The following is a 17,736-nucleotide window of genomic DNA, read 5'->3' as shown; positions in this document are numbered from 1 at the left end:
CATGAGGGCTTCAACCTAATGCTTGCCTTATACACAAAACTACTGACAAATCAATATCCAAAGTTTCTTAGTTCTAGGGCTCTTTTAAAATGTTCATCGAGGTTTAGGAGATCTGGCCGTGGAGCTATTTCCCATTCTAGTTTTGCTTGCATATTAAATTCCCTATTTCTGGTTTAAGGCAATTTGAAAGAATAGAAAAGAGCCAGGTCACATGTGCTTCAGGATCTACTTCTGAATGCCTTCGCTAGGTACTAACGGGCCTAACCCTGAAGTCTCCATCAGACTGCTTCTCTCTTGATGAAGAACTAAATCAGAGAACATTTTGCTTTCACAGGGAAGACTAGGATTGTCTCCAAAAGACCCTGACCTACATCAACAGCTTTCTGGAACCCCTTCGGTTTCCTATGCAATCCATGGTCTTTTAAGTCACCGTTTGGGGGATCTTACCATTCCATCTTTTTCACTGAATGTTTTATATCTGAAGTTCCAACTAGCACATAAACTAATCATTATATATCTCATTACTCCAGATTATATGTCTCTAAAACAATTCTAAACTCCTCTGCAATATTCTATCTTGTCTAGGCTTTGAAGAGTCTTTGACAATGGCTTTTAGCTGTAAATGAAACCAGGGCTTAAAATCCACCAGAGATTTTTTTATTCGGAAAGAGGTTTACCTTAGAGTTAGGTGAGCTCTGGGGCACCTGGCCAGCCAGGAAGAAAGGGGAGTGGGCCAGAAGGAGAGAGAAAGGCAGAGGGAGATGGAGGAGCATAGGATGGGGGAAGAAGAATAGTAGGTTTGAGCTGCGATGTTGGGGGCTGTAGAGGGTTAGCTAAAAGGTAGCTTTAAGTTGTTCACCTTTTTATTTCGTTTTGGCCAAGGAATCTGCTAGACAATTAATTTTGGAATCTGCTTTCTTTTAGATACTTTCTCATGCTAATAAGAAAATGAAGGCCATTAGATGTTTGGAATTGTGTTCCCTTTTCATTCTAAAGCACTTCTCAAGTGAATAATTTTGTTCCTATCAGAAGTTCCTCATAGTGGCCACTGTAATTCTAAACTACCCTTGGCGAAATGATGCTCTTAAGAAAGATAAGCACATACATTTGGGTTATAGCCTAAATACATGTAGGAAGCAGAAGTCTAGTGCAAGGAGGCCATAACCGAGGTTCACACTAAGATAAGCACATCAGAGTCTGCAAATTGTGCTTCAGGAGTTGCCTGTGCATCTTGTGGCTCAGGCCCCCCAACCTCACGCTAGACCTTCTCCAACTAGAGCCCAGTGAATTTATAGTTCCCAGCACACGGAGGGTTTGGAGAGATCTCTCCAGCTAAAATAAGACAGGTCTGAGAAAAATTCTCATAAAATTTTGACCAGAGACAAAACTCTGTCCCTGGGCCGGTTTATGGACAGACTTACTGAGACCCACACCTGTCCTCTTCACCAGATGCACAACAAAAAATGACAAAGATGGATGTAGCAGTAGTGTCATTAATAATAAGATAGATAGATGCTAAGGAGAAAAGTTTTTAAATATGGTCAAGGATTCCTAAAAGGGATTACCTTATTGTTAGGAGACAAAATAGACTCAGTATTTGGGGAGCTAAATAAAAAGAAGAATTAAAAAAAGAAATTGGAGTTTGGGCCCAATACAAGACTTACATATCTATGTTTTCAGTCTGAAATACCCCCAAGCAGGGAGGGCTCTGAGGATCACACCACTCCTGAGTCAGGGGTCTTGGACTGCAGTGGCAAGATCTCAGCTGGATCTTGGTGGGCCTCAATAATTGAATGCTGGCTCCCTGAAAATCCCACCAAGACAACTCTGTGCTACGGCAAAGCTGAGTTTGTTCTCATTGCAGGGAGAGAGAGAGTCATAGCATCTAGAATGGGGAGGGCAAAGTTGGAATATTTATGAAGTGTTGGGGTCTATTTTAAGGCAGCTCTTCCAGTGAGGGGGCTTGCTGAGGCCTGGGCAAGAATCATGATACAATAGCTTGGGATTGTTGGACAGGGTAAGGTGAGGCTTTTGAGGCGAGAGTTTCAAAGTGTCTCAGAGAGTAAACAGTGGTTTGAAGCTATCTATTGAAAAGTTGCAGAGTTCATTGAAATGGCTTCTTTTTAAAACTTCTGCAAAAAACAGTAAAGTTACTTACAATTTTTATCACCCTGGGCAAGAGTTTCCTGCAATAGTGAAGCCATGTCGATGTCAGCAGTGAGCTGGTTGGGTGTAGATGGTTTCTGCTCTTCCTGTGTACTCACTCAAAATTCATTATGTGTGAGTATTATGACATCCCCTTCGTCTCCATCAAATCATTCTTTTTTAAAATTTTTTAAATTTAAATTATTATGGGCACATAATAGTTATATATATTTATGAGGTACATGTGATGTTTTGATACAGGATACAATGTGTAATAATCAAATCAGGGTAATTGGGATATTGTCATCTCAAGCATTTATCATTTCTTTGTATTAGGAACAGTCCAATTCCATTCTTTTAGTGATTTTAAAGTATACCATACCTTATTTTTGACTATAGTCACTTTGCTGTGCTATCAACATTCTTATACCAGTTGCCACAGTGGCTGTGAGTGGTTAGGCTGGAGGTTGCCAAGTGCTCCCAGCCATCCAGAAGTGGGGCACCAAGCCTCATGAGATGTTTTCCCCACCTTTTGCTCTGGCCTCTTCTCTCATACTTGCCCCGTGGGGTCTGCTAAACCCTGTGTTCCAGCACATCCTTGATTTCTAACCAGTGCTCTGCTTTTATGATGCCTTACCTTGCTGTCACCCTGAAAATCTTAAATTTGAATATGAATTAAAACTTTGCTTCAAGGCTAACAGTCATTTCATCCACTCAGATCATCTGTCCATGTGACGTAGAGCAATGACAAACTGCCTTCCCAATCTTAAGTAGTCATGTGTATGGCCCATGATTCTTACACTGGGAAATAAACTTGTACTTATTACCAGGATGATTGGCTCATAGCATTTCTTGCCTATGGTATCTCACGTCTTACTAAATTATTAGCATCAAATAAGCCCTCCTAGAATGTTGATATTAAAACTCTGCCAGGAGCTGGCTGTACACTTTTCCCCATTGACAGTTGCAAGAAAAACTGCATGTAATCATTAGGGTAAGGGAGAAAACCCTGGGAAGGTAAGCCTCAAAATCACGAATTCTTGTGCTTGTGCACAGTAAGCACTCAGTAATGATTTGTTACATTAATTTTAAAATCTCAGAATGTCTCAGTTTTCCCAGGCCTGGGAGATGAGAGCTCTGGGGTGTCTTTGATCCCTACCCACCCACTTCATGATTGTGTACCACCCTCCCTTCCACCATCCCAGTCCCTTCTGCTCCTTGGGGTCCCAGGTGACTCCTGATTTTCCTTGGTGGCTTCTGTGTCCTCTTGCAAGACTGCTGCAATGCTGCCCTCCCCAGAGCTGGAGCCCATGATTTCCCCCCGTCTTGGCCAGGGCTTGTTCTTTGCTCAGCTACTGCCATCCTGAGGGAGAGAAGTCCCCACACCCCACAAGTGATCAGAGCCTTTTCAGCTCACCTTAGTTCGTCTGATTTTAAGCCCCACCATTCCTATGGCCAGCCTCGAGTGTCTGGCCTCTCAGAGATTATAGCAGTTTTAGGCCTTAAAGCATAGGTTTGCTCTATTTGCTTTTCAATTCTTCTTTTCTTTCTTTCTTGTCTTTTAAAAAATATTTTTGTTGTGAAAAATAACACAAAGGAAAGTGCATAAAACATAGTTATTATACAGCAAACTCTTGTTAACTACCAACTAGGGTCAAGAAATAAGGTTTTGATTGAACTCCTTGTTCTACTACTTTCCCCCCTCCTCACTACTGCACTTGACTAGTCTTAAAAAAAAAAAAAAAAAAAAAAAAAAAAAAAAAAAAAAAAAAAAAAGAAATAAGGTTTTGCACAAACATCCTAGACAACCCCAGTACACTGCTTCCCAAACAAACCCTGTCCCTCTTAAAGGTAACTGCAGGCTTGTATAGTCATTAATACATTGCTTTCTGATGTCCCTTATCAGATTTAGAAAGTTCTTTCTATTCTTAGTTTATTGAAGTTTTTTGTTAAAATTACGATTGAAGTTGAACTTTACAAATACTTTTTCGCATTTATTGAGATGGTCATATACTTTTTCTCCTTTAAACCTATTAATACAATGGAATCATTTAATTTTTAAATTCCAACCATGTTCACATTTCTGGAATAAGACAAATTTACTTGTATTAATTTCCTATTGCTACCACAACAAATTAGCACACACTTGGTTTAAAACAACACACACTTATTACCTTATAATTCTTTTGTTTTTTTAAGACAGAGGGCACTTTTGCTCCACGATGTAACTTGTCTCACGCAAAACAACCCAGACACAAAATGTGTCCTTAAGACTGAGGATACACCAGCTGGGTTTTATATATAATATCTGTGGTCCATCTACTTACAAGTATTTAGATAAGTAGATCCACCTAACCCAGAATTGTCATAAACAACGGCCAAAACCAGATATCTTTTAAAAATGCCTAAAATAATTTCCTTGTGCACACAATTTCAAAAAGCTGGTCTTAAAACCAGACAAATTAAATGAGAAACTTACTTCCAATAACACCTAAAAGCTTCTAAACATCCAACTGCTCCCCTCCTTCTCCCATTACGATCTGAATTCATCTTCTGCTCTCACACAGCTCTTAGGCAGAGATTTGGGGCACAAATTTTCTTCTCTCAAAAGAGGGAAATATATTTAAATTTAAAACATACGGAATGAAAACAAAACTACCGAAATTATAAAACTACAGATCCAGCAATTTTTTTCTAAACTAAGAGATTAATAAAAAACAAAATGTGATTCTTAAACATTAAAGCATACTATGTTTTCTAAGACTCCAGCTGGCTACATATTATAGCCCCTTCTTGTACACAATTTAAACTGATAGACAAATTATATTAAAAATTTTCAAAACTCAAATGGTCAACCTACAACTATAGAGTTAAAATGTAGAGGCTTCTAAGTTCTCTCTCTTTTTGCCTACTTTAAATCTGTTAGCTTTTCTGCTGGTATTGAGATAAAACTCACTGTTTATGGTATCACTAATTCAAAACTACTTAGAGATTTTTGTTTTCTTTATACAATTCAGCCAACTCTAGCTAAAATATAAACATTAAAAATTTAACCCTAAATTCATTTAAAACTTAAAAAAAAGGGATAAAAATGTTTTTAAAATCAAACTGCTATGGGAACTACTTTACCCAAAATTTTGTTTCATAGCTGTCATTATATTACCTATCAGGTCCAGTAAAGTTTAGCCATTTGAACAGGTCGCAATTTTGTCATAAATAAGTTAAATCCAATCATCTTTTATAAACCAATAGTTTATATTACTATTCCTTGACTAGAAATTCTAAAATGAAAACTATAAAATCTATGTGTGTATATATTTGTGTAGATGTATTTATGTATATATACATATATATTATGTCTACATGGTACCAAAATGGCATAAACAAATATACACTCATAAATTAGTAAGCCCATATGTTTTCCAAATTCACATGATTTAAATAAATCTTTACTAAAGTGATTTTAAAATTATTGGACAATAATTTTTAAAAAATTAAGAAAAACTGTCAACATACATTTTTGTCTGGGTTTGCTGGTCAGACAGTTTTGTATTTATCCCTGCTACGTATTTTAAGGTGTCAGGGCTTGACATACAGGTTATAAAACTAGAAACCCAGCCAAAACCAAAATGATCTTTGTTTATATAATTTTTGATAAATACAACTAATTTAATATTGCTGGTTTAATAAAAGCAGCTATATCTTCTGAGTTAAATATGAAAATATTTAACAGAAACACTTAAAATGATGATTAGTTTTGTCTAATACTTCAGTTCTCATAAATAATGTGAGCAAACTATTAAAATATAAACTAGGTAGGCTGGGCACGGTGGCTCACGCCTGTAATCCTAGCACTCTGGGAGGCTGAGGCGGGCGGATCGCTCGAGGTCAAGAGTTCGAGACCAGCATGAGCAAGAGCAAGACCCTGTCTCTACTAAAAATAGAGAGAAATTACTTGGCCAACTAAAAGTATATAGAAAAAATTAGCCAGGTATGGTGGCACATGCCTGTAGTCCCAGCTACTTGGAACACTGAGGCAGAAGGATCTCTTGAGCCCAGGAGTTTGAGGTTGCTGTGAGCTAGGCTGACACCACGGCACTCTAGCCTGGGCAACACAGGGAGACTCTGTCTAAATAAATAAATAAATAAATAAATAAAATAGGTAAATATAAATGAGATTCTTTTTTGAGACTGGGTTTCACTCTGTTGCCCAGGCTAGAGTACAGTGGCATCACCATAGTTCATTGCAACCTCAGCTCCTGGGCTCAAGTGATCCTCCTATCTCAGCCTCCTGAGTAATTGTGACTATAGGCATGTGCCTCCATACTTGGATAATTTGTTTTATGTCTTTGTAGAGACAGATTCTCACTATGTTGCCCAGGCTGGTCTTGAACTCCTGGCCTCAAGTGATCTTCCCAACTTGGCTTCACAAAGTGCTGAGATTACAAGCATGAGCCACCTCACCTGGCCCAGATAAATGTTTATAAATAAACTTTTCATATAATTTTAAATCTTAAAGTTATGTTAAATTAATTAATGGATATTCATTAAATGATTGGGTCATTTCTAATTTAAAAATTATGCTACAAAAATATTTCTAAAAATAATAAAATGATTCTCAATTTTAGAAAATACTGATATGTGACAAATGATTCAAGATTTCTTTTTTTTTTTTTTTTTTTTTTGAGACAGAGTCTCACTTTGTTGTCCAGGCTAGAGTGAGTGCCGTGGCGTCAGCCTAGCTCACAGCAACCTCAAACTCCTGGGCTCGAGTGATCCTTCTGCCTCAGCCTCCCGAGTAGCTGGGACTACAGGCATGTGCCACTATGCCCGGCTAATTTTTTATATATATATATATCAGTTGGCCAATTAATTTCTTTCTGTTTATAGTAGAGACGGGGTCTCGCTCTTGCTCAGGCTGGTTTTGAACTCCTGACCTTGAGCAATCCGCCCGCCTCAGCCTCCCAAGAGCTAGGATTACAGGCGTGAGCCACAGCGCCCGGCCCAAGATTTCTTATTTCCTAGGTTTTCAGTGAAATTTAAGTTTACTTAAAGTTAAAAATTACAATTAGAGCTGGGCGCGGTGGCTCACACCTGTAATCCTAGCACTGTGGGAGGCTGAGGCAGGTGGATCGCTCAAGGTCAGGAGTTCAAAACCAGCCTGAGCAAGAATGGGACTCCGTCTCTATTAAAAATTGAAAGAAAATAATTGGCCAACTAAAAAAATATATAGAAAAAATTACCCGGGCATAGTGGCACATGCCTGTAGTCTCAGCTACTTGGGAGGCTGAGGCAGAAGAATTGCTGGAACCCAGGAGTTTGAGGTTGCTGTGAGCTAGACTGACTCCATGGCACTCACTCTAGCCTGGGCAACAAAGTGAGACTGTGTCTCAAAAAAAAAAAATTATAATTAGTATATATAATTCTATGTATAAAATGTGCCAAAAAATAAGATGTATTTTTCATAAAAAAGTATAAAAAGACATAAAAATATGTTCTTTATTAAAAAAATTTGTCTGATTCAGAAGTTATTTACAAAAAAGATTAAAATAGTAAATAAAAGAGATATATAAAAAGTTATAGATTTAGAGATACATTTTTAATACGAGGTTAAAATAAAAATTTATATTTTATATAAATTTTCCCTTCTCCTAAACTTTCTTATAAAAATGTTCCAACTTGTAACAGACTTGGAACACACCCAATTTTGTTGGTGTGTCTTCCTGGGTTGATCCTCATATTTGATTTCTAGGAAACATTTATCAAATTATTTCTGCCTCAACAGCCTTATTTTCAGTCAACAATCTGATCTGGCAATACAATGTTTTGTTTATAATTTTTGTATCTATATCCATGAGTGAGATATGGCTCAATCTTCTCATCTAAACCTGTCTTCATTGACTTTTGGTATCAAAGTTATGTTAGCTTTATAAATGAATTATAGGGTATATATATCTTTTTTTTATCCTCCAAAGAGTTTGTATAAGATAAGCATTATTTTTCTTTTATCTATTTATGGGAAGGTTTAAAAATACTAATTCAATTTCTTTAAAAATTATAGGACTTCAAATATCTATTTTTTCTTTGGTCAATTTTTGGTAAATTGCATTTTTCTAGAAATATATCCATTTCTAGCTTTACAAATTTTAGGCATGAAGTTAATCATAAAATCTCATCTTTCTAATGTTTGTAGAATGCATAGTGATATCTGAAATTTGTTACTGGTATTAGTGATCTGTACATCTATCTCCTCTTAAATTTTTCTTGATTTTGCCATGGACTTATTAATTTTATTTGTTTTTTCCAAAGAACCAACTTTTGTTTTTGTTGATTCTATTACATGTTATTTTCCATTTCATTAATCTTTCTCTCCTTCCTTCCTTCCTTCCTTCCTTCCTTCCTTCCTTCCTTCCTTCCTTCCTTCCTTCCTTCCTTCCTTCCTTCCTTCCTTCCTATTTCTTTTGTACTTCTATAACAGTCAGGAAAGGCTAGGTTATACTGTAATAACAAAATCCCTAAAAAACTTAGGGCTTTCAACAACATAGGTTATTTCTCACTCCTGCTACTTGTTTCATCCAGGTTGGCTGGGTTCTTCTCAATATTGTCTTCACTCTGAAGCTCAGGCTAATAAAGCAGCCACTGTTGAAAACACTGACAATCATTATGGCAGAGGGAAAGGAGACATTATGATAAACCAGATGTGGACTTGAAACTTTTGCCAAGATGTGACATATAACACTTCTGTATACATTCTTCGACCAAAGCAAGAATTGCCTAATGCCAATGCCCAGAGATGGGCAGTGAATCTGTGTTAATAATAATATAGTATCTTATATCTTACTTTTCTAACTTTCTGTGATAAAATTTTAGCTCGTTAACTTTTAACCTTAAAGATTTTTTAATATACATATTCAAAGCTATAAATTTCTGTATGTTAGCTGTATCAAATATTGACTTTGTTAACATTTAGTTCAAAAATTTTTTTAATTTCCTTTGTGATATCTTTTTATCTTTTTTTTTTTTTTTTTTTAGACAGAGTCTCACTTTGTTGCCCAGGCTAGAGTGAGTGCCATGGTGTCAACCTAGCTCACAGCAACCTCAAACTCCTGGGCTCAAGCGATCCTCCTGCCTCAGCCTCCCAAGTAGCTGGGACTACAGGCATGCGCCACCATGCCAGGCTAATTTTTTGTATATATATTTTTAGTTGGTCAATTAATTTCTTTCTATTTTTAGTAGAGACAGGGTCTTGCTCAGGCTGGTTTTGAACTCCTGACCTCGAGCAATCCGCCCGCCTCGGCCTCCCAGAGTGTTAGGATTACAGGCGTGAGCCACCACGCCCGGCCCCTTTGTGATATCTTATCTGACCTATATGTTATTTAGAAGTGTTTCTTACTTTCAAAATAAATGTGGAGTTTTAAAAGTTTCTTTTCTAGTGTAATTGCATTGTACCAGAGAATATACTTTATATGATTGCAAACCTTAGACTTTTTTGAGACCCCATTTTTCACTACCCAATCTTGATAGTGGACCTTGAGCATAAGATGAGACCCTCGCCCCAGTTAACACCTTGATTTCAGCCTTGTGGTACTCTGAGCAGAGAACCTAGTTGATCCCTGTCTGGACTTCTGATTGATAGAACTGGGAGATAATAAATGTATGTTGTTTTAAGCCACTAAGATGGCAGTAATTTGTTATGCAGAAATAGAAAATTAATACAGGGTTTCCACTAGTGAGTAAAGCACTCAGTTTTTGTTTATCTAAAAATGTATTTTCATGTTTACTCTTGAAGGATATTTTAGCCGAACATAGTATTGTAGGCAAACAGTTTTCTTTTACACTGAAGATATTACACTGCTTTTGGGCTTCCACTGTTGCTGTTGAGAAGTCAGCTATCTGTCTAACAGTTGTTCCTTTGAAAATAGTCTTTTCTTCCCCTCTGCCTTTTTTTTTTTTTTTTTGAGACAGAGTCTCACTCTGTTGCCCAGGCTAGAGTGAGTGCCATGGCATCAGCCTAGCTCACAGCAACCTCAAACTCCTGGGCTCAAGCAATTCTGCCTCAGCCTCTGAAGTAGCTGGGACTACAGGCATGTGTCACCATGCCTGGCTAATTTTTTCTATGTATTTTTAGTTGGCAAATTAATTTCTTTCTATTTTTAGTAGAGATAGGGTCTCACTCTTGCTCAGGCTGGTTTTGAACTCCTGACCTTGAGCGATCCACCCGCCTCAGGCTCCCAGAGTGCTAGCACTACAGGTGTGAGCCACCGCGCCCAGCCTCTTCTTGATTCTTGAAGCTTGAAATCTTTCAGCAGTTCTGGAAAATTCTTAGCTAAATCTTAGCTTCGAATACTGTCTGTGCACATTCTCTCCTCTCCTCTTGGGACTCCAACTAGATATAAATAAGACCTTCTGACTCTATTCTCTGTTACTCATACCCTTGCTTTTGTATTTTCCACCTTTTTGTCTGTCTCTCTTTACTTCATTCCAGTTTCCTCTGCCATATTTTCTAATTCACTGGTTCTCTCTTCTTACATGTCTAAACTGTAGTTAAACCCATCCCTTGAGTTTTAAACATCTCTTATTAAATTTTTATGTTCACAAATTTGTACTCGATTCTTTTTTCTAATCTGCTATGTTACTTTTTATAGTTTTTAGCTCCCTGCCAGAATATTCAAACTTGGCTTTTATTTCTGTCAGGATAGTAAACAGAGTTTGTTTGTTTGTTTGTTTAATAATCTCTGTCTGATAATTCCAATTTCTTGAGCTGTGTAGGTCTGTTGATTGTTCTTCCTTCTATCTCTTGTTCATAATGCTCTTGTTTCCTCGTGTCTAGTTGTCTTTGATTGTGTAGGACATTGCATTTGAAAAATTACTGTAGAGATCCTTTGAGGTTTAGGATGATTTTATCTTCTTCTGAAAGGAATTTCAGTTGCTTTTTCCAGGTGTTTGGGGACTCTACCAATCTGAAATCACCTTATTATAAAAATCAGGGCTTGAGATTTTCTGTCCAACTCAGACAAATTGAAATTGTGCTGTAGTCTATAAGAAGGCTTCACTCTTCTACTATGTTACAGAGGGATGTCTTCCTTGACTTCCCCCAATCCTGCCACAGGCTTACGTGCCCCACCTGTGTGCTCCATGGCAACCTGGGCTCTAACAAGCATTTACAGTATCTCACAATCTCTCCCCAGCTAGACTATAAGTAACTTGAGGATAATGGCTATCATTTACTCTGTATGTTCAGCATTTTGCACAGTACCTGGGCAATAGCATGTACTCAGTATGTGTTGTCGAAGTAAACCAAATTTTAACTAAAGAAATCTCCTTGACCATCTAGCACTGCCCCACTCTGAGAAGACAATAAGTTTTCAGTAAAGCGTCCACTACTCACAACTGTCCCGTGTGTGATGAGTCTCCTGTCATAGGAATGCTGAGAGATGCTTATTTCTGCATCTACGCTGATGGGGGAAAAGAATGCAAAGCAAAACAGACACAGAAATAAGAGGCTAAGGGCATTTCAAGTGAGTAAGTCTCTGGGAATGAGCAGATATGACAGGGCAAGCCCAGACTTTTCCAGGCTGTGGAATTGACTAGGTCTGAACCCATTACACCCAGACCTCCAAGGAAAGAGGAGATCCTAGCTGACATAGATAGGGCTGGTGCTGTTGTAGTGTATCTAGGAAGCCAAGGCAGAACAGTTTTTAAGAAAGGAATCTTGCATAACTGGTATGCTGAACACACAGGACTTGTGGGTTGTATTCACAAAAGCCACTTTATTTTTGTCTTCCATTGACATTTAACCTCTTCCAATGGGGGTTAGAATGGTCCTTTCCCTGGCCACGGGTAAAAATTCTTTCAAGTATATACACTTTCCTGGGCACCCATAGGTAAAAGTGTAGGAGTCCCTTTAAGTTACAAATGCAGATTCACTTCAATAATTAAAAGGTCCAGTCCAATATATTGATTAATATTTAAATCTTCATTCAAAGATAGGGTTTCTCTCCCAGTTTCCCAAAGCTAGGACCCATGACAGAGGAGCTGTCTGCAGCCTGGGAGGGGGCTGTGTTCACCTTCTTCTCTTTCCTATTCACTTTCTCATTTTACTGCTGTTTCTGACCTGCAGTGTTAAAATGGGGCAAGGAGGACAGGGAAGGGGGACAGAAAAGTTCCTGGTACAATGGCTTTCTGAGTCCTACACCTGGGGACCCACAGGTCCCCTGGCAGCTGTTTAAAGCTGACTTATAGGGCATTTGTGGAGTCCTGGGAGACTCTGTTGGACTCTTCTGGCTCAACTCCCTCTCCTCCAGGGGCTCCTGCTCCCCCCACCCTCTCATGATGCTCACCTCCCAGCCTCCAACCTCTGGGATCCTCTTGTCTTCACAGGCCACCCTCTTGGCCAGGCTTCACCCCAGGTGGACTCTTTTAATTATTGAATTGAATCTACATGGTGCCTCTCTGCCACCTCCTCATCTGGTCCCCAGGATACCTGTCCCATTTGACCTGTACTCAGAGTGTACAGCAGTTCTTGCCCAGGCTGTCTTCTCTTTGCCAAGGCTACTCAGCTTTCTCAGAGCTAGCCAGCACCAGGCCAGTACATGTACACCCAGTGGCAGGGGCCATGTGTCAAACCCTTGAAGCCTTTCTCACTGGGCATGAGGAGAGGTAGAGATGATCTCTCAGATTTTTCCAAAGAAATTCTCTCCACAAAATCCTTTCAACAATTAATGACTAAGCAGAATCTGAACTAATTTTTGGAGTATACAGCATTGGCTCTAAGAACTCCAGACAGGGAGACTACTTCTGTGTATGCAGTGGCTGTGACATTGAAAAGTCACATGTCAACTGGTTTTGCAAATTAAATCTTTTTAGAAAGGCAGAAATGATCCCCACAGAAAGTGTCCTTTATATGAAGAGACTTTTACAATGTGACCAGTCAGACTGTAAGCTCTAGTTTGTCGTGTTTGTTTAGCTAATGGCCTGGATGGATCCCACTTGTGTGACCCAACAGTCAGATGCCCCAGCTCCCCTCCTTGCTTCTTGGTGAAGCCACCCTCCAGCACCCAGGCATGAGCTCACTTTCGTTCCTCTCTGAACTCCCATTTTAACCCTGTCTATGTCCTACAGGCTAGCTCTTTTCACTTTCCATATTCTGTTCCTTCAATGCTTCTTCTTCTTCTTCTTCTTCTTCTTCTTTTTTTTAATGAGGGGCAACATTCAATTTAATACATTTTTAAGTGCTTCTCTTGCCTCCTCCCTTCTTTTCTATATTTATATCATTGCCATCTTGAGTATATTTATAGTAATCAGAATTCCAGGTATATCTCAACAGATTCACTGTGAAAAATAAAACTTAAAAAGCTTACTATTCTTTTAAAATCAATTCAATCATTCACCCATTTATCGCTTCATTTATTGTTATTAAAACTATGTTAGATGTTCGATATGTAAAGAAAAACAATTTTATTGTTGCTTAGAGAACAACAGAAAAATAGGGTTTTTTGGGGGGGGGAGGTAAAGGGAGTAGTTAACTTAGACACTGGTTTGTGAATTGCCTTTTAGCACCAAATGAGTCAGTTGATATAGTCAGGTTAATTTATTCTTAGCAGGCCTGTATCAAAATTTTATTAAAAAAAACAAGTGCAATGCAATGAACAGATCCATACTTTAAAAAGCTACTGAAGGCTGAATGGAAGCAGCCCATATCCCCAAAGGCCAATTCACTGAAGAATTAGTTTGTCAATATTCCAGCTACCACTTTGCCAAATGTATGATTTACCAAACACTAGAGGGAGCTCTAAATTTAGTGGAGGGAAGGGAAAAGGGAGTGTTGGATGAGCAAGGCTTCCCTGGGGGTGTTTACAGGGTTTACTGCTTTACAAGGACTTTGAGTTTTAATGGACACAGCAACAGGAGAAGAGATCTTGGGTTAAGAAGAGTGAAGAGATAGTTCTGATACTTTCACATAAAGCTAGGACCCTCGCAGGGCTACATCTTCAGTGACTGGTGTACATAAGAACCAGATATAAAATTAGCAGAGAGGCACTGGGAAACACAGTGAAGCTGTGTATTTCTTGGCCTAGCCTCTTGACTGAGAATTTATAAGTACAGTCTGCCCTCATTCATGTGTGAAGTTTAGCTTTACATTACCTATAGAAACCAGGGACCCATAATTTGAAAAAACAACTTATAAATGTGTTACCAATCAAATAGAGGCAAACATAAAATCTCTCTGAAGGAACATACCCTCAACCCAGGCCACAAATGACTCCCATAGACAAATCCCCACTAAAGATGGATGCATCATCTAAAATTATAAAAATGCATTAGGAAATAGTCCACCAGGAGTGACAGCTGAGAAATCCTGAGGAGGGAGGTGGTACAGACCTGATCCAATGTTATAGTATCAATCTGGCACAAATATTCCATGGTTAAAATCTCTAAGTCTGCAGTCTGCAGCCAGCCAGGAACTGGGCCGCACAGCAGGAGGCGAGAGCAGGTGAGCCAGCAAAGCCCCACCTGCACCCACAGCCACCCCCCAGCATTCGCAGCACTGCCGAGCCCCGCCCCTGTCAGATCAGTGGTGGCGTCAGTCACTCATAGGAGCGTGAACCCTCTGCAAACTGCACCTGCGAGGGATCCAGGCTGCGCGCTCCCCATGAGAACCCAACGCCTGACCATCTAAGGCGGAGCCAAGGTGCTGATGCCCCACGCGCTCTGTGGAAAAACTGTCTTCCACAAAACCAGTCCCGGCTGTCAAAAATGCTGGAGACCGCTGCTCTAAGTCATCAGAAAAATCTGTAACTAAACTCTTTTCTTATTACCCTAGCCAGCCTGTTCAAAGGCACACTTCACAGACTAGACCCTTTGCTAGATGCTCGCTAATAAGTTAGCCTTCCCCTGACCCAATATAAAACCAAATAATCTAAAAACTGTTTCCAGAATGTCTTCCCTCTCTCTTTTCTCTTATAAATCCTTTTTGTTGACAACGGTCTAATGACTTTAAAATAAGTGAGTATATCATTTGAATTACTAATGCAAATAACATCTCTGAATTATGCTTTGACAGAGTCAAGAGTTAGACATAAGAACAGGACTAGATTACAAGAACTTCAGTTCACAGAGTTACCAGACTATAAAAAAGGTTTACTTACAAAAAAGATTTGCCCCTAAGTACTTCCTGTTTGGAGATGCTATTAAAATGGTATTTTAAAATTTTCATTTTCTACTTGCTCATTGTTCATCTATATAAACACCATTAATTATCACATATTATATCCTGCAACCTTGCTAAATGAATATTTCTGGTAACTTTTTGCTGATTCCATAGGATTTTCTATATACATGATCATATTATTGGTAAATAAAGACAGTTTTACTTTTTCTTCCTAATCTGTATGCCTCTTATATCCATTTTCTGCAATGGCTTGAAGCTCTAGTATAATTAATATAGTACAACACTTTCAATAGAGGTAAGAAGGTGGATGTTCTTGCTTTGTTCCTGATGTTAGGGGAAAAGTATTCAGTCTTTCACTATAAAAATATTACCTGGCCGGGCGTGGTGGCTCACGCCTGTAATTCTAGCATTCTGGGAGGCCAAGGCAGGTGGATCGCTCAAGGTCAGGAGTTCAAAACCAGCTTGAGCAAGAGCGAGACCCCATCTCTACTAAAAATAGAAAGAAATTACCCAAACAACTAAAAATAGAAAAAATTAGCCAGGCATGGTGGCACATGCCTGTAGTCCCAGCTATCTTGGAAGGCTGAGGCAGGAGGATCACTTGAGCCCAGGAGTTTGAGGTTCGTGTGAGCTAGGCTGACACAATAGCACTCTAGTCCAGGCAAGAGAAGAGACTCTTCTGTCTCAAAAAAAAAAGGAATATTACCTGTGGGTTTTTAATAAATCCTTTTATCAGGTCGACAGAATATGCTTCTATTCCTAGTTTGCTGAAAGTTTTTTTTTAAATCAGGAATAGGCATTGAATTTTGTTGCCTTTCCCCATCTTCTTAGATTATCACACAGTTTTTCTTATGATCATATATTTATTTCTTTAAGTACTGAAGGAAAAGAACTCTGAACCTGAATTTTGCTATACACCCATATATACACCCACATTTTCATTTCAGTGTGAGTGAGTAATAAAAATATTCTTAGGTATCTGAAGCCTCAGAAATTTGCCACACAAAATCCACAATGAAAATTCCTTTGAAGGAAGTGTTTAAGTAAGATAAGCAAATTGGAGTACCTTCAAGAGATATGGGAAGTCAGGTGTTCAAACATTTTTATAAATTTATCACTGTTAAAAAAAAAAAGGCTAAGGCTGAAGAAAAGAAAAAAAAGAATGTTTATCCAGAATAAGTAATGTCAAAAATTCTAAACAAGAACAACATTATGGCTGAGCATAGTAGCTCTTGCCTGTAATTGTAGCACTTTGAGAGGCCTAGGTGGGAGGATCACTTGAGGCCAGGAGTTTGAGACCAGCCTGAGCAAGAGTGAGACCCCATCTCTAGCAAAAATAGAAAAAATAGCCAGGTGTGGTGGCATGTGCCTATAGTCCCAGCTACTTGGGAGGCTGAGGTACAAAAATTGCTTCAGCCCAGGAGTTTGAGGTTACAATGAGCGATGATGACACCACTGCACTCTAGCCTGGGTGACAGAGTGAGAACCAGTCTCAAAACAAAAACAGAACAAAAAAAGGTGATGGGGGCCGGGCACGGTGGCTCACGCCTGTAATCCTAGCTCTCTCGGAGGCCGAGGTGGGAGCATAGTTTGAGCTCAGGAGTTCGAAACCAACCTGAGCAAGAGCGAGACCCTGTCTCTACTATAAATAGAAAGAAATTAATTGGTCAACTAATACATATAGAAAAAATTAGCCGGGCATGGTGGCGCATGCCTGTAGTCCCAGCTACTCGGGGGGCTGAGGCAGGAGGATCCCTTGAGCCCAGGAGTTTGAGGTTGCTGTAAGCTAGGCTGATGCCATGGCACTCACTCTAGCCTGGGTAACAAAGCGAGACTCTGTCTCGAAAAAAAAAAGGTGATGGGAGAAGACAGGGAGACAAAAGGGATATTAAGGAATGCTGATATATGTGACTTGTTAGGTGAAAGTATATACACTTACACAATCACCAGCTGGACTTTTCATCAGGAGTGATGTGTTCTTTGAAAAAGTCAGGGATGGAAGAAGCAAGGTCAGTAACTGCAGGTGGCCATCATTTCTACCACTCCAGTTTACAATACATCTGAATTCAGAATATCCCAACACAAGCCCAAATTCCAAGCTTTCAGCATCAGGGTTCACCCTTAACAGAAATGTGAATAAGAGAGGGAGAAAAACAAACAAACAAACAAACAAAAAAAAAAAAACAACGAAGCCCTGCTCCAGCTGGGGCAGGCTAGGAAATGCAGCCCACTAGGATCATCCCCTTATGATGCAAAACACAACAGGGGAAAAGTGACATGGGCAAAAAGCCTGAAGGCAAAAAGCCCAGGACAACACAGCCCCTGTGCCTTCTGCATGTGCTACTGTTGTCAGAAATCCTGCTGTGCCCTCTCATTGTCAGGTTGATGTACTTTGTCTTCTCCTCATCCCAATCACCAGG

This window comes from Microcebus murinus, chromosome 3 (assembly GCF_040939455.1).
Source record: "Microcebus murinus isolate Inina chromosome 3, M.murinus_Inina_mat1.0, whole genome shotgun sequence".
Lineage (NCBI taxonomy): Eukaryota > Metazoa > Chordata > Mammalia > Primates > Cheirogaleidae > Microcebus > Microcebus murinus.
The sequence above is the reverse complement of the archived record's forward strand: the minus strand, read 5'-3'. Positions refer to the sequence as shown.